This window comes from Pan paniscus, chromosome 14 (genome assembly GCF_029289425.2).
Source record: "Pan paniscus chromosome 14, NHGRI_mPanPan1-v2.0_pri, whole genome shotgun sequence".
In the NCBI taxonomy this organism is placed as follows: domain Eukaryota; kingdom Metazoa; phylum Chordata; class Mammalia; order Primates; family Hominidae; genus Pan; species Pan paniscus.
This window is the reverse complement of record NC_073263.2, coordinates 62,906,601-62,926,524: the sequence shown is the minus strand read 5'-3', so window position 1 is coordinate 62,926,524 and position 19,924 is coordinate 62,906,601.

Genomic DNA, 19,924 nt, shown 5'->3' with positions numbered 1-19,924 from the left:
GATTTGATTGCAGTAAGATCTCTCACAGGATTCTAATTTGTGCTCCCAGAAAATGCCTAAATTGACAACTATAAAGGGGGAAATTAAGCAAGCCTCTGTCCTCTGGATGTTCAGGTTCCGATCTCTCCTCCTGAGGTGAGGACTCTGTGAGGTCCTGATCCCTGGCAGGCAATGGAGAATGTAATGAAACTGCAGCACCAACCAGCTGGTGTTCTTCAAATCATTGGGCAGCCTCAATTCATGGAGGCCAGGGACATAAATACCTGAGCATTTTCATCGCTCTATGGTAAATTTGCTCACTGAAAAAAGTCAAAATTGCCACGAAATGCCATATTGCAGATCTAGGCATTCTCTGCCTAGCACTGTGCCTTTATGTGCAAGTAGTCAATAAATATTTATTGAAGAGAATTGATGGGTCCACAAGAAGACTCAAAACAGAAAAAAAATCAATTAAAACAATTTGGATTCCTGAGCTAAAAAGTCCCAGCACAGTATTTTTTTTAGTTATTTCTATTTCTAATAACAAATCATATATATTTTTCAGATAATATGTACATAAATACATAGCCTATAATCATTTTTAAATGTCACTTTTTGTATATATTGTCCTTATCTAGTAGCATTTGTAAAATAGACTCCTAAACTAGGAACATCTTCCTTTAAGGATATAAAACAAAATTGAGTGAACTTTAAAACTTAACCCACTAATGTCAAGAAGTAAGAATACCGTGGTGATTTCTAAAAAACCAGTCATACAGTCATTTATCCCATACATATTTTAGTACCCATATTACAAGTCTTTTAATGAACTTACATCATCCTGTGGAAAGCCAATAAGAAAACCAGTTTCAAAACATATGTGATAAATGCCTATTCTTTGGATGCTATGTGAGCAGGACCTAACCCAATTTTGGAAAGTCAGAGAAGACTCCCTAAAGGAGGTGATGTCTATTTTGAACCCTTCTCATAAGAAGTTATGAGCTTGAAAAAAGGAAAAGTTGAGAAAATGAGAGAAAATGGCAGCCAGGAGGGAAGGACATTTGAGTGGGGAACAGTAGGCAAAGCACACATGTGGGAGTGAGCATGTCATGGTTGAAGAGCCACAGATATTGCAGTTTTCCTTTGCTAAAGGGATGAAGAGAATAAAAAAGATTATTAACAATGAGCTGGGAGACATAAGTGTACAGCAAATAATGAAGAAACTTATATGCCATACTTGGAGGTTACAATGTTATCTGAAAGGTAATGGGACTTTTAAGACTTTAGACCAGAGAGTTTATGTTTTTAAAAGATCACTTTGGCCACCTGTACAGCTTGTGTTGAAGAAAATTCTGGATGCTAGTTATAAGGTTTAGTGACAATTTAAGTGAAAAATGGGGACTTGAACCAGAGAATATAAAAGAGATCTATTATAGAAGGTAATATAGGATATAAATAATATATAGCTGATGAAACTTGTGATGCCATAGGAGTTAATCTGCATGGGATGACCAGAAAGTAAATAGTTTTCATAATTTGCTTTTGAGCTTATTGTAAAAATTTGAAAAAGATACAGAACTCATTTACTAAACATTAAGTCAGCAATGAAAGTATTGGAGCCATAACCCGCTTCTCCAATGTTGGGTTTTACAACACAGATGGAATTATAAAGGCAGTAATTTACCCAGTTTATTCCATCTTTATGACTGTCAATCGTCTTCAATTTAACAAACATTACTCTATGCCCATGTGACAGATATTCCAATATGAGGTTGACATCATCAAGAACATTTCATCTAAGCCATTTGTGGTATTTTACTTGTGGTTGTACTAAAAATAGACACATGTAGAGGAGTCCTTCCTGTTGAAAACAAGATAATAAAATGTCAAGTGGATAATTTAAGGTGTAAATATAACTTCAAGTGTTATGTGAATACCAAGAAAGAATGATATGATGGTTGTAGGCAACTCTTAACAAGATCCAGGAAATATGACCAGGTGAAATGGCTAGTTAGAGCCAAGAAGTATGCAGATCTTGAGGTTTAACATCACTATTTTAAACATTTAACATCATTTTAAAACCCAGTCCAATACTCTGAAGCTTCAACAAAGATAAACACTATTATCATCAATGATTCGTTTACTAAATATGTTTACTATTAGTCTGTGTGTATTACAAGCAAATCATTGTGCTGTACACAGGGATAAAATTTTTCTCCATCAAAATTATTCTCCAGCTTGGGAGAACTAACGTGAACCACACACATACAGGAACGAATATGTTCCTCCTGCAATCTACCCCCCACCTGTAGCTCTTCCATAAGCACCTCTACCAGAGAGAGACAAGAAACATTATGACAGATAAAAGCACTACTTGGAGATATACCCTATATATTCGAAGCTAATAGAGGAGAATATCAGTACATATGAATTACAAAATTAGGGTTGGGTGTGTTCTATGGCTAGAACAGGCAAATCTAATTTTTTATTTTTGCTTTTATATATTTCTTTTATGCATTTGAAATATTAAAATTCCTTATAGCTCCAAAGTTTAACTTTCACTTAAATGATCAAAGAAATGTTTGTACTGAGGTGTGAACCAATTATTCTCATTAAAAAGATCATATGCTTATCTTGCACAATAATTTAAAAATAATTATGATATTAATTGACTTTACATATTTACAAGTAACCCTGCCACTATGTTTCAAAAGAATAGCACTAGTTTTTGTTTTGCAAATATAATTATGTCACCTCAATTTTATAGTTTTGTGTACTTTTTTTAAGGTAATTTCTTGGCAACGTGAAGTTTTGATTTAATGGAATGTAAAATGGACTTCGTGATTTGTTGCATAAATATTTCAAATAATACTATATTACTGTATTTTTCAATGTTATAATGTCTGGTGAAATGTATGATGAAAGGATATTTTAATATTAATGTATAAAATCACTGCAGATACATTCACTATGAAGAAAAAATACTCTACAGAAGGTAATTCTAAACAATTCATAGAACAAAACAAAACACCTTAAAGGTAGAATAAAAAGAGCAAAGGAAGACAATAAACTAAATATTTTTTTGAATTCTAAAAATAAATAAAATTATTTTAGTTTTCTTCCCCCTCTAAAAAAGCATCATCCACCTAGCTCCTCTCCCACTTACCCACTGCCTTATTAAATTGAGAAACTAGTTTCCTTCACATTTTTCTAATTCAATTATAAAATCTAAACATATTCAAAGTCAAATGAATGTGAGCAATGCTAACCATGAACCAGGTGCTAAAAAATACTATTGGTTTATGTTGAGACAGCTTCCTATTTATGATGCTTTCAATCATTTTTTAACAGTAAAAAGTGCCATTTGATTTACAGAATTCCTTGTAAATAGCAGTTAAAATACACTGCAAACAGAAGAATTTCAGTAACATGTATTTAAGTTTATCCCTAAAAGACTTCCACTGAATCATCTAAGCATTTAAATTTAGCAAAGCCAACTATCCTGCATATGTCCAATTTCTTGAACTAGTCCGACAAAATATTAGTATTCTGTAAAAAGCACTACGGAACATACCATTTCCCCAATCTTATTTGTAAATGTATTCAGTCCATGAATGCACAGATTTCTGAGTAACTGAATATAAGAATAACTGAATTTATGTTGGCCTATAATTCTTTCAAATAAAACATCTAATACAACTTAAGGGAATCCAATTAGTTCCTTTTTTTGTACTTCATGTTTGACTCATGACACCCTGGTTTAGATGCCATGTGACAACAATATTTGCAATCAAATCATTTGATGGGAAATGCTGTTTTACTCGATTGAAGATAAAATACCTTAGCATTAAAAGTATGTGTATTGGAAAAGATAGGTAAAAATCTCTGACAATATACAAAACCTCTGTCTCATGGAGCCAGGAGGAATTCTAAGAAACCAGTGTTTTCTTCCCCTTTCAGCTTCCTGGATCATATTCAGTCACTATGCTGCTGCTCTTTCATAAAGTAAGCTCAATATTCTCACAATCACCATTTATCTATCTAACTGCAGTGGGCATAATAGTCCCCCAGAGATACCCATGCCTTAATTCATAGAACCTGTGACTGTTACATGGCAAAAGGGAAGTTGCATTTACCTTGCAAATGTAATTGACATATGGACCTTAAAATAGGGAGATTATCCAGCCTTAAGGAGATAAGAGAGGCTCCCAGATGACAGTCAGGTAGGAAATGGAAACCTCAGTCCAGTAACCACATGGAACTGAATTCACTGACAATCTGAATGAGCTTGGAAGAGGATTCATCCACAGATCTCCCAGAAAGAAACACCACTCTACTGACACCTTGACTTCAGCACTGCAAAGCACTAAGCAAAGGACCAGCTGAGCCAGTCGGTAACCAAACTTCTGACTACAGGATTGGGGGTTAATAAATGAGTGTTATTTTAAACTGCTAAATTTGTGACAATTTATTACAGCAGTAATAGAAAACAACTACACTATCTTGAAAAACACATAACACATCCATTTAAGGCCGAGTTCAACTGACTCAGCTTAACAAAATGTTGTTTTATTCAGGTAATTTTACAATACATGTTTTAATTTTTATGATTCAAAGGTGTTAAATATGTATCATTTTCTAAGTTTAAAAATCTTATAATAATCAATGTAAATATAAATGGAAATTAAGATCACAGATTGTGATCCTACTGTGTTCCAGGCACTGTAACACTGCCAGTTCCACTCTATGTTCATTTCACTTTTACTAACAGTCACGGGAAAAAAAAGGAAAGAAAAAACCAGAGGTGTTTTTATTTCCATAAAATATTTTCTCAGTTGATTAGAGCTAGGATGAATAGCTCTGAACTGTTGAATTCATCTCAAACCCAATTTGGGATGGGATTAACTGAATGATATTTGTAATTGAGATACTGTGGGTAGATGTGTTTTTGCATAGGTAACATTTTGCCCTCATGAAAACAAGATACTTGTTAAAATGTATGGTTTTTATGTTATTGCAGACAAAGTATCTTTTCTAATGAATGAGAATCCATGGATTATTTGAAGTGGTTTATAATCTCAACTTCTCTGAAAACAAGCACTTTCAGGAGGTTGTGTTTTTTATGTTTTTAATAGATTCTTATTCTACTTTTCTATCAATTCTACTTCCAATTCAAAAGCTGCTTCACTCTATACAATAAATTTACAGTAGAAGATGAAGTTCATTAGAATAATTGACTTACTATGCATCAACTTTTTATTGGATATTTACTATTGGCATATCCAATACATAATACATAGGATGATATTATACATTGCGTTTTGTACTAGTAAAATGCACTTTGCAAGTGCAGTTCAAATGTTTTGGATTCATATCAGAACTCTTCTGACTGAAAGGCTAAAAAATAGTCATTTCTTTCTTCATTTTGCAAAAAACAAGTATCATTCTTAAACTGGTACATTTCTTTTTTATTTCATGTCAGTCATTTTTGATGACTTTAGAGTATTTGTCCTAACATTTATCTTAAAAAGGTGGGGACACTGTTTCAAATAAATTTAAAACCCAAATGGGCAAAGCATATTTCAAGAATAAATTTTTCACAGAGCTACTAAATATTTGGAGTGGGGAAAAAGATATCTTAAGCAATTATTAAGAATACAGTTTTAGGAAGAAATTGGAATGCTCACTCCTGGGACTAGATATCTCATTTCTAAATGTTGCCTACGTTTTCACACAAAAAAATCATGTCTTTCTCATCATTTTTAAAAATTTTTAAAATAACCCTTTTTTTAAAAAAAAGTTAATGTGTGCATTATAGGAAACTGAAAAACATAAGAAGCAAAGAACAAAGTAATCCACAATCACATAGAGTTTACAGTTTTATGTGTTCTTCTAGGTCCTGTCTGTATATAAAACAACATCCAATTTTATGGGACTGAGATTATACAATATGTGTCTTGATTTTTCACACATCATGAATATTTACCAGTTCAAAATCCCAAAGCCATATGAGTATTTTGATAACCAAGAATTCATCATTTGTGTAATCACCCGCTAGGTAGAACAATAACCTGTACTCAGGTTATTCACTTACAAAATACATTTAGGATATGAAGCTACAAGACTGGGGTTCTACAAAGAGATGGTAAAACCTTTTTCTTCTCTTCCCAGAAGTTTGGTTGTTGATTAAACATGAGCCGAGTATGTGATGATGATACTCCCTGAAGGCCTCGAAGAAGATAAGCATCTCCAGGTGTATGTCCCAGGAGTCTTTCTCATGCTCAGATTGGGATGGGAATCCCATTTAGTCCATTTGCACTGCTATACCAAAATACCATACACTGCATATCTAATAGACATCAGCAATTTATTTCTTAGAGTTGTGGAGGCTGGAAATTCTAAGATCAAGACATCAGCAGATTCAGTGTCTGGGAAGGGCCTGCTTTATCAGAGATGACACCTTCTTGCTGTGTCTTCATGTGATGCAAGAGGCAAACAAGCTCCCTTGGACCTTTTCTGTTGATGTACCAATTGCATTTATGAGAGTTCAGCCCTTATGACCAATCATCTCCCCAAAGGCCCCACATCCTAATATTATCACCTTGAGGGATAGGATTTCAAGATATAATTTTGCAGAGGACACTAACATTCAGACCATACTGTGGGCTGTTTTCAAACATGTCAGAAGCCTGTGTTGGAGAGCCTCTTCTCTAAATATTTCTAAGCTTTTCCTAGTCCTAGCACATTGACATGCTTTCATTCATACTGAATGGGGTTTCAGGTACCCACTGCTCAGAAAAGGGCTGGTGGCTATCTACAGAGTTCTTACAGTCCTGACATGGGGAAGAATGTTTAGAGCCCTGCTATTTAATGTTTGGTCTACAAAGCAGCAGCAGCAGAGAATCTGGGGCCCACTCTGGATCTATTAAACCAGAATCTGCATTTTATAAGATCCCTGGGTGATTAGAACATACATTAAATTTTGAGAACAAAATGTTTGGTGCATTGACTTTCAAGTTTGTTTGCATGTTGAAATAATCAAGGGAGTTACAAACAAAATAAAACAAAGCAAAAATCACTTGACACCTATGTTTCACCTCAGACTGTCTTATTTATTTGGTATGGGGTATAAAATGAGAGTCAGGATTCTAACAAAGCTCCCCAGGTGATTTGAAAGTGCAGCAAAGTTTGAGAATCACCAGTATGAGATCCCATTATTTCTGTAATTTGCCATCTTTACTTGGTATTTTAGCATCCAGTCTATTTTTGATTTCTTCCTTCATCTGCATCGACTCACAATCTTCTATAAACTAGGACATCATTTAAAAAAATATCTAAAGATAAAACTCATAAGTGAGCATGAAATCAGATCTTTTTTTCATTCCCATCATCATCACATAAATGTTGTCATCATCATTATCAAAAGTAGATAAATCAAGTAACTAGAATGGTAGCTAACACGTCTATTTCCACCTTTTGGAAATTTTAGTCTACGACAGTACTCAGTTGTAAACCTGATGAGCACAGCAATATTGTTGTCTTCTTTGTCTTCTTCTCTATCTTCTTTGTCTTCTTCTTCCTCCTCCTCCTTCCCCTTCCTCTTTCTCTTCTTATTTATTTTTTTCTTTCTCTTATTTTACAGTTGTAATCCAAGAACCTAGAATCATGGCTAGTACATAAGAGAGAACCCACAAAACATCTGTGGTATGTAGGCAACCTACAGAATGGGAGAAAATTTTTGCATACTACCCATATGACAAAGGTCTAATATCAAGAATCTACAAGGAACTTCAACAAACTTATAAGAAAAAAACAAACAAACCCATCAAAAAATGGGTAAAGGATATGAACAGACGCTTCTCAAAAGAAGACATTTATGAAGCCAACAAAAGTATGAAGGACAGTGTGTTAATTCCTCAAGAATCTAGAACTAGAAATACCATTTGACCCAGCAATCCCATTACTGGATACATACCCAAAGGAATATAAATCATTCTACTATAAAGACACATACACATATATGTTTATTGTAGCACCATTTACAATAGCAAACACATGAAATCAATGCAAACGCCCATCAATAATAGACTGAATAAAGAAAATGTGGTACCTATATGCCATGGAATACTATGCAACCATAAAAAGGAATGAGATCATGTCCTTTGCAGGGGCATGAATGATGCTGGAAACCATCATCCTCAGCAAATTAACACAGGAACAAAAAACCAAACACTGCATGTTCTCACTCATAAGTGAGAGTTGAACTATGAGAACACAGGAATGCAGGGAGGGGAACAACACACACCTGGGCCAGTCAGGGGGATGGGGGGACAAGGGAAGGGAGAGCATTAGGACAAATAGCTAATGTATTTGGGGCTCAAAACCTAGATGATGGGTTGATAGGTGCAGCAATCCACCATGGCACATGTATGCCTATGTTACAGACCACACGTTTTGCACTTGTAGCCCAGAAATTAAAGTAAAATAAAAAATAAAAACAATTAAAAGCAATAAAAACAATTGAACTTATGGAGATAAAGAGTAGAAAAATGGTTACCAGTGGCTGGGAAAGGTAGTGGTGTGGGGGAAGGTAGGGATGGTTAATGGGCATAAAAAAATAGAAAGAATAAATAAAAACTCTGAATATTTGATAACACAACAGGGTGACTATTGTCAGTAGCAATTTAATTGTACATTTAAAAATAACTAAAGGAATGTAATTGGATTGTTTGAAATACAAAGAATAAATGTGTAAGGAGATGGATATCCTATTTTCCATGATATAATTATTGCACATTGCCAGTCTGTATCAAAACATCACATGTACCCCATAAATATATGTATCTACCAAAAAAAGAAAGTTAAAAACAAGCAACAAAAAATCTGTAGAATGTATTAATAAATGTATAAGTGGAAGGAAATTCTAAACATAAATTACAGTAGTTATGTACTTATATTAGTCCATTATCACACTGCTGATAAAGACATACCTCAGACTGGGTAATTTATAAAGAAAAAGATATTTAATGGACTCACAGTTCCACGTGGCTGGGGAGGCCTCACAATCATGGCAGAAGGCAAAAGGCACTTCTTACATGGCAGTGGAAATAGAGAATGAAAGCCAAGTGAAAGGGATTGCCCCCTATAAAACCATCAGATCCCATGAGACTGATTCACTACCACAAGAACAGTATGGGGTAAACCTCCCCCGTGATTAAATTATCTTCCCCATGGTCCCTCCCACAACACATGGGAATTATGAGAGCTACAAGTCAAGATGAGATTTGGGTGGGGACACAGCTGAACCATATCACTACTTTAGAAGAAAAGGATTATCTATTTTGACCTTCGAAGGTCCTGTAACAGAGGCTTGGAGTTGGGTCTGAAAGTCTTGCTTTGCGAAGGACCTGAACAGGCATGCTCTGCCCCATGCCCTTTGCTTATCCTTAGTGTTCTGGTGGAGAGTACGACATGCTTGGTGAGGCAAAAGTGAAGGAATAGGGTGGCAGAACTTTCATGTATGGCTACTGGGGCAAGAGATGTAACTATTCAGGAGACATTCATTTCTAAGAGTTGTAAACCCTGTTGTAACTGTCCATCTGAGATTTGTCTAGTAAAGACAAAAAATATAAAATATAGGAGGAAAATATAGAACAAAACTATAAAAAATAATTCTAGGCAGAAAAACCTGAAGTAAACAAAAACAGAATGATAGTCCTAGCAATTTTTTAGGAATGAAAGACATGCTGATTGAGGATCTCACTACTTATCTTCCTATTTTCTATGACTGAATAAAACAGGAAAAATATTACCTAGCTCAATGAAATAAGAAAGGACTAGAAATATCCAACAAGGTAAAGAAAACAGGTGTTCACATCCTGGATCTTCCTTTAAAACCTTGGAGAAACTTCATTAATACGTGTGCTATGTTTACCGAAAATGTGCATGAAGAATAACCCTGGGGCAATTCTCAGGGTTGGAGAGAATGCGTGTGAAGTGGTCAACACAATGCCTTGTACACAGTAGGCAGTCATTCAAACGTTAGCTCCCTTCTTCCCTTTGGGCACCCCACACTATTTTACATCATGTTTAAGGGTATCATAGGCATAGAAATTTCCAGGGACAATTTTTGTGTCCTCAGGGGCTAGCACTTAATGTTTCTTGAATAAACAAATAGTAAAGTGGTAGCCATCATTTTGGGATTCAATTGTTTTGAATGGAGATGGGAGGGAAACTCATGAAAGACATGTGGAAAGTGAGTCATAAGCTAATTTATTTAAAATTCAAATTAAGCACCTAGGATGTGGCATACAAAGAGCTACTTTAAAACTGCAACTGGAAATATTCTTTGGAGCAGAGTTTAGATAAGGCACTGAAAATAAAACTGCAATTTAATGGTATATATGTCTTAATAGGGGATGAATAAAGCCAAGAATCAATTCAAACATTTAGTTTACAATATTTTCGTATGCAGCTGGTTTCAATTTCAAAATTGTTAATAATCTCAGGGCTAAGTATATTTCAGTGAGTGTCCACATAGATTGTTACAGCAGAACAAGCAGGAAAAGCAAGCTGAAAATTTTGGGGTGTTTGGACTACAGAGGCATCATCTGTTCCTTATTTTACAGACTTTTTCTTCTTTTCTCTGCCTCCTGCTCTCTAATTACATCCAAATGGTTCTCTCATTTGTTTTTCTGGCCATTCCATCTGAGACATGTTGCCAGTAATATACGCCATCTTCATTTGGCTCCTTCCTTCCTTATCTGCACTGCTAAACCATTGTGTTTGGGAAAAATGGAGAATTTGTCAATTCTCTTTCATACCAGTCATACTGCTTCAGGTAGATGCACTGATGCACTTTAAGACTAGAAATTAAGTCACAAGATAGTAAACATGCTGAGGCAACCATCTCTGCCACCCTTCATTAACCAAACCATGAATGGACAAAGGAGACAAATATACATAGATCCTGCTTTGTGAAAACATACACAATGAAATTCTCTTCCAGTATAATTTTATCATCACATTGACAATTAAAAAGACACATGATTTAAGGGAGCCCATGATGCTGGAAAATTGAAACCTGTAGATTGTTCATGCAAGTGAAAACCAGGAAAATTTTCCTGGAGGGCTATTTGTCAATAGGCATATGTTTAAAAATGTGCATTATTCTTTTATTTTGCACTTCTCCTTCTAATCTAAAACCAAAGAAAATAATCTCAAGCTCCTCTGTATAAGCATACTTACTGCAGAGTTTGATAGCAATAAAAACATCTTCATTAATATGTAATTGGTGAAATAAATTGTCATACAAACATAGTGTAGACTATAGAGCACCTTCTCTGCCTTTGTCAAAACCTGTCTGAATGCTCATAAACCTCATAGCAATTTACCACCTCATTGTATCATCCATATAATTATCTTACAGCGACAATCATCCCTAGAGTTGTCTCATTTTTCTCACATATTAATTTATTACACTCCGAATAAAGGCTCCCCATCCATCTAAAGCAGAGTTTCTTAACCTAACATGCATGTAACTGAAACATGAACAGAAAACAGAAAATGAGGTAATACAGGACAATGGGAGACATCTTATCAAGAACTTTGCATTCCATGCAAAAAAGATTACTCATAAGATGCATACACACTTCATGATACATTAATATGAGGATGATTTTAGTGTAGTGCTGCTGGTGGCTGTTTTGGTTTTTCTGTTGTAAGAGTCTACCTAAGAATCAGGCTAACACAGAAGAAAAAGAGAAAGGAAGAAAATGAGGAAGAAGAAGAAAAGAGGAGAAAGAAAAGGAGAAACAGAGAGAGAGAAGAACCAAAACAGAAAACTCATGCATCTTTTAAATTCTCAGTTCTATCTGTGCTTGAAACTAGTCACTCTAGTGATTTTCCACTGTGTGAACAATAAATCCACTCTGCTCTTTTTATTCCTCCAAATAATTTTGAATTGTATCCCTGTTAATTACACTTTAAAAAATCTCAGCTAGTACTTCGTTGGAACAACTGGTCTTGGTAGTTCTCCAAACATCTCATGATATCCATGTCTCTGCATTTTGCAGGTACTGGCCCCTCTGCCCAAATGCCTTTCCTCCATCACCTACCTGAAAACTGTATACAATACATCAAGCCTTAGTTCAAGTGCTATCTCTTCTGAAAAGCGTGCCCTTGAGAAACTATTTTCTCCTACTTTCAGTGCATTTTATACATTCCTGGGCTATAGCAATAAACTAAAATTTTTTACAAATTACAACTATTCTTCTGCATAATTTTCTCATCACAAAAGTTAAGTTTTTCAATGGAAAAAAGAGTCACTAAAAGGAGAAAAACTTTGAAAATGTTTCCAAATCAAATCAGAGATACATCAGAGATCTGTCACTTAATATTTGGGTTTTTAAGCCAATGAAGCTAGTTCCTAACAAGTAAGATTTTACTCTCTCAGTGTTTCCCTTTATACTTCAGCTTGAGTAACTTTATATGACTTAGGAGGAGTGGTCTGTCTTTAACATGTTTAGTGTACTTACATCTACTTGAGTATTCACAAGGCGAACTTTTCTCATTAGCTTCCCCTGTTCCCAAGATGACTTTTAATTATTAATAACTGAAGATACAATGGCCTCTGCTATCAATGTAGGCCATGAAAGTGCATGATCCCAAGTAGAAAATAAAGTGTAAATATTCATGAAAAAATTAATATGAGAATGTAATTGATTATTTTATTTTACTTTAACATAGTATAGGATCCTGAGACAGAAGTTTTTCATTCAAGAGCAATTTTTTTTCAGAATATCAGTTTCATGTTCAGAAAACATGAATAATACTACAAGGCAGAAATAATACTACAAGGCAGAAATAATACTAAATACTAAACACTAAATTAAAATAAGGTAAGTAAATATAATTTCTATATTTTAAAATGTCAATTGATCTAGCAGCAAACAAGTCATTGTGGCTTAGACAAGAGAAGTTTCAATAGAATGCAGTAGAATTTTGAGGTAATAGAAAGTGAATAAGGACAAACAAATCCCTTCCAAAAATTTGGCTTTGAGAAAGTGAAAATATACAGGGCAAAGTAGAAGGGAAATGTATAGTTGGAGGAAACATTTTTTCTCCTCCTCCCATTAGAAAAAAAATGTGAATGCAGTAACATCAATAGTGAGGTAAAGTTAAAGAAAGAAAATAGGGAAGAATCAGTAGCTCAAGTCCAAGATATTTCAGGAGAGCATGTTTTCCAGAGAAAAGGTAGAGGTAATAACCATTGACAGGATGAAAGATGTCTTACAAAGAAGAAGAAGGCCAAGATGGGTGGAAGTGAAATTGTAGAGCTAAATGAAGGAAGTTAAGGGGATAATTACCTAATTTCTCTATGAAATAAGGAGATGAAATCATCTGTAGAGAATTAATAGGAGTTAGGAGAGTTTAGAAATTTGTGGACAGTGGAAGATGATTACAATAAATACTTTAGTGTAAAGAGATAGAAGCCAACTGTGGAAAGGGCATATGAATGCTTTAACAACAAATAGGCCTTAGTTTGTGATATTCTAAATCACTGCTCATATGCACAGGTGCAGGCACAGAGAAATAGATAGTTGAGCTCCAACCAAGATTGAGATTCTGCTAGACAAAATTGATGAAAAGAAAACAAGGCAAAGGAGGGAAAGATACTCAAAGGAGGGTGTTTGAAATGGATAAAACATTAAAACTTAGGGAGGAAGTAAAAAAAGTTATATGTCCAGAGAGAGCTACTATGAAAAAATTAGAGGATTCTGTAGATTAAAAAATATATATATTATAAAAAGCACGAATTTGTTTTTTTTAATTAAAAGAGAAGGACAGAAGGTTGTGATCAGACAGTCTATTGGTAATTTTAGAAGTGGAGCAGTTCTAGGTGACCACTGGGGTCTAAGGTGTGACCACGAGGGAGGGATTTAAATGGTGGGGATGAGAGGGTCACTGTAGATGAAGTAGGGAAGTACTACAGTATTGGCTGGATTACGTGCATGGAGGGTAGGTAGCCTGTAAAGACGGCAGAACTTGAGGAGGTAAGGAAGTCTCTGAGGGTTATGCCAGATCATCAGTGAATGAGTCAAAGAATGAGGAAATTTGAGTTTGTGACAAAGAAGAGTGTAGCAAAATATAAATATTTTATTTCAAAACATCACTTGGGTTTGAAAACATAATACTTTGTGTTTTATTCCCCCACTGCTCCTTAACATTTGCTCACAAAGCTAATTCCACGGTCCCCCAGATGAAAAACCACACCTGCCTCATAACTTTTCTGATGAGTTTTAAATTAATTTTTTAATTAATTTTTTAAAAAATACCTATTGTCAACTCTAAATATTATATTAAAACACTGCTTCAAATCAAAATCTTTTTTTATTAATCATCTTCAGTCTCAACTTTTCTATACCCTTAAATTGAGTGGGTATTTAAAGTCATGCAACTGGTTTTAGGTAATTTTAAAATGTCCACCTTTGTTACCCAGTTTAAAAAGCGATATTAATTGTGTCTCATTAACCAGAGGTCACTTTAAAATTGTATTATATGAATGTTCTGAATCTTAAGTAGCAGCAACTTCCAAAGGAAGGTAGAGAAATAATAACTGTTTCCAGCATGACAGAGAGAAGAGGATACTTTTTGCATCTTGTGATCCTGAGCCACATGAGATATGCACAAATACAGGCAGTTATTAAAGTTATTTATAAGTTTGGCTTAGGGCAGAAATGCTCTCTGGAAATGACTGTGTTTCTGGTTAGTTTACGAAATTAGAGACTCACAGAAGCACGTGAAGGTGTCAACTGGGTGTGGCAGAATAATAACCTGAAACATGAATTATAGAATCTTTTTTCTGCTACTCATGACCACCGAAATTCAGAGTACAGAACCCAGGGCCACCGTTCACTAGAGAGAAAAATGGTCAGATTAGAGTAGAAGAGAAAAAAGTCACGTTCTCTGTTGTTTCTAGGCTCAAAAAACTAGGTTTCAGGTGTGAGATCGAAAGTCCACGTGTACTAGTTGGCCAAAGAAGTTCTTCTCTGCAACCTCTGAACTCAAAAACTCTTAGAATCAGTAAGGAGAGAGAGAGAGTTTTGGAAAGAAAAGCTTCTGTGTCAGAACTAATTTGTGTGTATTAGGGGACTGGGGTGAAGTTGTAAATTTACTGCCTCCACCTTCCCATCTGGAATCCCTCTTTAAGTTTAAAGTTTAGCAGTAGGGATAACCTGCACTTCTATACCTAAGTTCAGCTAAGGCAAAAATAAAAAGCTTGATGTCGAAGAATAGAAATATCACTGTGAAGATGTGTGGCATTTGAAGGTTGTGATCCTAGGACTCATCTACAGGATGTCTGAGTCTGTGGAGTGGAATGATCTCTGCAAGTTCTTGCCGTTTCCAAATGACAACATACAGAAGCTAACTGAGAGAAAGCTATTGTGCCTGCCAGGAGAGTGTTGACCTAATACAGTCTTGACCTTCCTCACTGGAAATCTTATGGAGACGGAATTCACGTATTAGTGGGTCATTGGCACTAGAAGGTACAGTGGAAAGGGAATAATATATTTTAATACCATTTAGCTCTCATTCTTTTGCTTATGCGTAAGACTTCGGAAGTTTCTATATTCTGAAGGATCTAGAGATTTCTATCTCCACAATGACACTCTACCAACAGGTGTGCTTAGAATAACTTATAATTTAATTAGCTTCATTATTTAGGGGCAAAGAGAAAACCCCAGAAGTATACTTAAATCTTAACATAATTGAATTATAAACCCACATTAAACAGGAATAACAAAATTCACTGAATTTACTTTAAATTGGCAAGATTAAGTATTCTATTACAGAGTGGAAGGAAGCTTACATTAAAAGTTAAATTGAGTTGTAGGAAAATAAAGGTACGTTTCTGCACTTTTGCACTTGAGTATGTGAACAGTAAAATATATACCTACTAAAAACAGAATATAGTTTTTGTCACATACAAGTTAAATAACCAGGAAAGAGATGGATAATGGAAAACTGGCCCAAGAGAAAGGACAATATGGGGAAAAGAGATAACTGAAGAGGTGTACATCTTAAATATGGAAATATTTAAGAAAAACACGGAATGATGGGATTAAAGTTTGACAGAGTAACTCCTGATGGTCCCTAGAGGATAGGAGGTGGGAATGGGGGAGGAGACCCTCAGGACACTTAGAGTTTATCTGCGGGTTGTTACTCTAGGGATTAAAATCTATGAATAATGTTGCTCAAGTCCCTCTGAAAGGTATTAATTATGGTTTGGCTGAATTCAGGAACTTAAGAATGAGGATAAAAGCTCAAGACCATACATTTAATTTTTAAAAGCTTCGTGGAAGATACTGGGATCAATCATATGTCATCAATTCTAAGATGCAAAAAATCTGCAAATGTACCATCCCTGAAAAAAAGATGGATTATCCCTTGGAATTGGCATTGGTTTTGCTGTCTTAGTGATAAGTGTCATTATCAATGACATCTATGTTTCAATAAAATACAATATGCTGTACACAGATTTTCATCTGAAAAACACAGTTTTACATCTGATTTTTTTTTTTTTTTTTTTGGCAGAGTTTTGCTCTTGTTGCCCAGGCTGGAGTGCAGTGGCACAATCTCGGCTCATCACAACCTCCACCTACCAGGTTCAAGCGATTCTCCTGCCTCAGCCTTCCAAGTAGCTGGGATTACAGGTGCGTGCCACCATGTGCGGCTGATTTTTGTATTTTTAGTAGAGACAGGGTTTCACCATGTTGGCCAGGCTGGTCTCAAACTCCTGACCTCAGGTGATCCACCTGCCTCGGCCTCGCAAAGTGCTGGGATTACTGGCATGAGCCACTGTGCCAGGCCGTGATTTCCTTTCTAACACAAAAGTGAATAAGACTTGGCTTTTTTGTTCAAATCATCTATAATCTAGTATGTAAGGTGCAGTTGTACAGAATGTATTTGCAAAAACTATCTGTGGCTTGGAATGCAACTGTAAGTTGGAATTAACTGACTTACGTACAAAACCTTGACTTAAAATCTTGTTTATAATAAGTAGAATAATATATGCCCCAAGCTTGTTTTTTTATTATAAGCCCAATATTTCAATTGAAATATTCTAGAATTTTAGAGACTTTTAAAAATTAGCATAAAATAATAAAAAGTGTTATTTGCACATTTGACATTACCAGCTCTAATACAAACTGTAAAATAGTGGATCAATTGAACTACTTGTCCCAGAAATAGTTTAATTGATTTTTTTTTACCCTAAAGATTAACCAGAGGGTTGTTCTAAAATTAGAAAACTGAATTAATGTTTAATACAAGTACATCAGAAACTTAAAAAAAGTTTTTCTTTCAGTTTTTATGTTAATTTTACAAATTTTATATTTATAAGCCTGGCAATTTTAGCAGTCATTTCTAAAAGATCTTTGAAATATGACTGATTTTCTTTAGTTGTGTTAGGAAATTAATCTCATATTTTCAATTTAATGTCTGTTTCAAAGAATAGATTCTGAATATTAACAATTATGTTTGACACCATATTTGTAAAAATCTATTGATATGCATTTCTGATTTTTCTTCAGTGTGGTGTTCAATTATTTTTCAGGCTTATTAATTAGAATTTTCCCCTTACATTCATAAGTGAAAATAAAAACAATAGAGATTAATTTCTTCTTTTTGTCATTTTTCTTTATTGTATTCTTAAACATTCATAATAATGACATGCTGAAATCATGAAATAAAAGATCATATATATATTTTATGCCTTGAACAATAAGATAAGATTGAATTTAGGGAAGGTTGAGTGAAAGATGAGTGGATGCATCTTATACTCCCATTCATAACACAGTCTAAGAAAAGTTTGCAAAGCTGTTGGGATGTCCTTGGCAAAAGGGAATCATTCGAGGAGTCACGTGTCTCCCAGATCTACATTAGCATCTTGTCAACTAAGTCATGGTCCTAGACCAGCCTGTGTGAGGTCCAGCCTCGGTACAAATGTAGTGATGGATTTCACAGCACACCTGGAACCCTTATTCAATTACATTCTTGGCAGCAGTAGAACATCCAGCACATCTCATAACCACCATAATTACCAGGACCGCAAAAAAGGTGCTTGACACAAAATAAGTGCTATAAAAGTTATATTAAAATGAAATAAAATAAAATAAATCTGTGCAAACTCTTCCTAGGACTACTCCTTAGATATTCCAGTTATAAGTACAATGCCTTCATTCACTTGGAGAACAGAATTCACAGTGTTTTCTGTTTGTTACTTGAAATCTTTTTTGAAAGGAAGGCAGTGCCTTGACTCTCCAGAGAGCTGGCTGCCACCTGTGTTTTAACAGCAGCATGTTTTTGTAGGAATATGCTTTCTGTTGCTCATTTTCTGAAGGATATCTGTGCTTGTTCGGTATTACAGCAATGTTGCAGGTAGGCTGTATCCTGTGAAAGATTGATGTGATTTGCTAGCAAACTTTTCTCAGTAGGCTTCCAGTCTGGATTTAAAAAGACTGTTATATAGAAGATTCACATATACACACTTTCCTCACACACAAAAGATGTACCAGCAGTGGCAGGTGAACAATTAGGAGAGCTGGCATTCCATTTGAACGAGGAACAGAGGCAGGACTGACTCATATTTATGGAGAGTCCCAATGCTTCTCTGACACTAATGGGTCCCAGAGACTGATGTCTAGGCCGACCCTGAGCTAGACCCTACCTCCATGACAGTCTGCAAGACTTGCCACTCTCTGCAACTCCATTTAGAACAGACTAAGGTCATTAGTCATTTCCTTACCTGTCTTTTAAATAGCGTTATCATGCACACACTCTATGATCATTCGAGTTTCTGTCTTTTCATGGGCATTAATATTTCTTTTACAAAAAGATCACTAGGAATGTTTCCATAATATTAAAATTGGTATAAATTAAATGACATGAGGTCTAGATTAGAATATCATTCCTTCTTTCCCTTTTATCAAAAATAAATCATTGTTCTAATTTTACATCAAAGAGAACTGGTACCTTTTATTAAACTATTATTGTAATTAAGCTTAATACTTAATAACACTTTGGAAATCTTGCTTTTAATTATTGTAATGTCAGTCACCATCACTACTCAAGATAACTGGACATTTACTTTAGCTTTTACTAACAGGACTTGATATTGTACTTAGGAAGAGGGGTAGGAGGTTGAAGATTTAAATAATAAGTACAAGTCTCAGATAACTGTCTATCTGACATCTTTTCATGTAAAAGTGTGAACATATTTTCTTAAAAAAAAAACAAAACATTTTCAAAGAACCAGTAGTTTCTGTTGAAGTTAAGGAATTATCCATCTCCTTTGAGAAGCCTCTTCAGTATGAGATGCCCCCACAATAAAATAATGGGCTATTTTCCAATATCTTGATGATTTAGAATGTATTTATTTTCTGAACCTTTTTTATTTATTCATATTTGTGCTGATCCTTAATAGGAGATAGTGAGAGTAAATATATTTGAAATACAGTTGTCCGTTGATATCCATGGGGGATAGGTTCCAGGACCCCTTCAGGTATTAAAATCTATGAATACTCAACTTCCTTATAATAAATGGCATAGTATTTGCAAGTAACCTATGCACATCCTCCAGTATACTTTAAATCATTTCTAGATTACTCATAATACCTACTGCAATGTAAATGCTATATAAATAGTTTTTATACTGTATTTTTAAATTTATACTGTTTTTAATGTTATTTTCTTATATTGTATTGTTTCTTGTTTGGGGAGTATTTTCTATGTGTGGTTTGTAGAATTTATTGATGTGGAATCTGTAGATAAGGAGGGTTGATTGTATTACCTCTGAGGATTTACATTTTATGGTCTTTTAGCAGGTACTTGTATCATGGAGCTGCATTTAGTCAGGATCCCGTTAATAACCTAGATTATTTAC